This window comes from Astatotilapia calliptera, chromosome 2 (assembly GCF_900246225.1).
Source record: "Astatotilapia calliptera chromosome 2, fAstCal1.2, whole genome shotgun sequence".
In the NCBI taxonomy this organism is placed as follows: domain Eukaryota; kingdom Metazoa; phylum Chordata; class Actinopteri; order Cichliformes; family Cichlidae; genus Astatotilapia; species Astatotilapia calliptera.
The window spans coordinates 18,787,198-18,789,805 of NC_039303.1; the positions used below are offsets into that span (position 1 = coordinate 18,787,198).

The following is a 2,608-nucleotide window of genomic DNA, read 5'->3' on the forward strand; positions in this document are numbered from 1 at the left end:
TACTTTTTAGGCGATGTCTCTAACTGATTGCTTCAGCTATCTTTGAATCATTAGCAATGCCTATCATGAAGTGTGACTCATCTGCAAAGGAAATGAACAAATAACTCAGTGAGTGTCATACAGATCCAGAGGACCGATGTGTAATTATCAGTCAGTTTAAATTTCCTGTTTTAATGCTGAGAACCACGCGCTCAGCATCAGTCCTGTGAAAAAGTTGCTCTGGGACCTCAGAGGAACACTGCCAGCAGTCTGTGGACCCGACTCCAAGACTGATTCTGCCACATGCCTTTGTAGTGTTAACTTGGCCTCCCAGTGACATTATGGGTACAAACATCTTTCACTGTATTACATTTGCTGTGTGTAGGCACTGTACAGCTGAACAGTAAGGTGGTTGGAAGTTTGATTACGCTGCAGTTTTGTAGTTTCTGAGAGTGGCGTTGAATATGAAATCATATATTTAGATGAAAAATGTATTAAACACTCAAAATTATCAGTTACCGGATTTTTCGGATTATAAGGCACAGCAGATTATTAAGCGAAACAAAACAGTCAAACTTTACTCAACTCATTCTTCTTGCTTCCTCCACTTCTGTACCTTTGATTCATTAATGTTAAATTCTCTGGCAGCTGCTCTATTCCCATGTTCTGGACCTGAAAACAGGTCTTTGGTTTCATTCTATAATACTGGACTTATTTTTCTAGGAAGGTTTGAAAAGTGTAAAAAGTGTGTAGTGAGGGGTTTTACAGCCTTAAAACATCTATTATAATTGTAAAAAATAAAGTTGGCTACTTCACAGATTTCACCTATCGCAGGTTATTTTTAGTATATGTAGTATTAGCTGTATACTATATCATGCAGTTTGCCAAATATAAACTCCTTATGTTCTATGTTATTCATTGAAATTACGACTGTATTTATTTAGTAACAACTGTACAACATAAGTCTCGGTCCAGTAAGAAAAATCCTTTTGACTGTCAAATAATTCAAACATTAATGCTTTTGACCCTGAAAAACATAGAGGTCAACATGATGTATGAAGAGCCAAAAGAATACTACATCCATTTTAATCCTAGTACTCGTGCAGCCTTTATAATGAAAATGCTCATAATCCTACTCAAGGTCAGATCTTAAGAACATTTACAATCAAGTCATAATATAAAATTGTGGTCTCCAGGTAAAGGAATAGTTAATGTTGTCTAACTGGTATATTAGCCTGGTAATAAAAACATAAAGTTCTTGTGTGTGAGTGTGAAACTACCAAGCAGTGATTCTGTCCTGTCAGTGAACAGCATCGATGAGTTTCAGACCCGACTTGCCAGTTCATTGATTTCATGAAGATGATCTGAATGACTGCACAGCCAGAAAAATAATGAGCTTGGTAAATTATTTTCATCTTGCATCCAGACTTTATCCAGCCAGGCTTCTGAGAGAATTAAATTCAACTGATCTTCTTTTGCTGGCAGATGAGCTTACTTATTACAGAGTCAGACTATCAAGGTGAAAGTGACATGACTCAAGATTGCTTAGATAAAATAAAGTTAAAACAACAGCTGTAGGATGCAAGATGTGTCACAAACAAGGATGCAGTGGACTCAAGACCAGACTCAATTGCTCGTACTATGTACAATTTATTGAAAGGAAAAGGAACTTAAACAAGACTGGGTCTAACAGAAATCATTCGCAGGAACTGAGGGAGGCCCGAGGGCGGAGAAACGGACGTAGAACACAGGGAGAACACGGGCGGGAACTTCTGCAAACACAGGAGAAGGGTTTTACTGAATGGGAACCAATTAAACGGCAGAGGTGAGTGGTACTAGAGGAGAGTCTTGTGCTTACTTGAAAACACCGGCTATTAGGCGGGGAAGGGGTTGCCGTGGGAGCGTTCTGGGGATGGTGGAGAGTGTGGGGAGGCTGGTCCAGGTTCCAAGGTGTCCAGGGAAGTTGAAGTATGGGCTGGAGGGCAGGCTGAGAAGAAGATGAGTGTGTGGTCCTAGGGTTCTGGGCAGACTGTAGAACGGGACGGAAACAGAACCAGCGCTGCTGGTGAGTACGACGGGTGATGAATCTGGAGAATACAGGAGACGGAGAACACATTAACCCACGATCCAGGCACACAGAGTCCGAGCAGAGAGGAGGCCAAGTTTACCACGGGTGGTAGCAGGACGAACTGGCGAGGAGTGGCAGGCAGTGCTGGCTTAAAAGCCCTCTAGATGGAGCCCCGGAAATTGGAAGCAGGTGATGAGCAGGCCAACTCGACCCCAGGGGACGGACAACAGGAACCTGGACCACACCCGACCCGACACTCCCACAGCACATGACGAGATGCACCATTCAGTTGTGACATTGTAGCCATTAACAAGTGTATTTGAAAAGGTATTCTGAAAGTAAAAACTCTTCACAAACAACCAAACAAGTTACAAATTAGAAACAATGAAACAATAAGAAATTTCATAATTGCAGGTGTATAAGATTATAGCAGATTTAAAATATAAGTTTTAAACCTACTAACCTGGAAATTGTTATGCCAGTTTTTTTATTAAAGACAAAAACATAACTGTGCCTGCTTCTGTGTGCAGGATTTGAATTTGTACTGAATCACAGTACATT

At 41.0% G+C, this 2,608-nt stretch overlaps 1 long non-coding RNA gene across 1 annotated transcript; it reads right to left on the reverse strand.

The window, feature by feature from the left end:
• Positions 1-1,613: 1,613 nt before the first annotated feature.
• Positions 1,614-2,380, reverse strand: LOC113029078 (uncharacterized). The gene is made up of 3 exons (XR_003273339.1): positions 2,148-2,380; positions 1,838-2,066; positions 1,614-1,751 (listed from the first exon to the last, which is right to left on the reverse strand). It is a non-coding gene; the product is annotated as an uncharacterized LOC113029078 (long non-coding RNA).
• Positions 2,381-2,608: the final 228 nt, after the last annotated feature.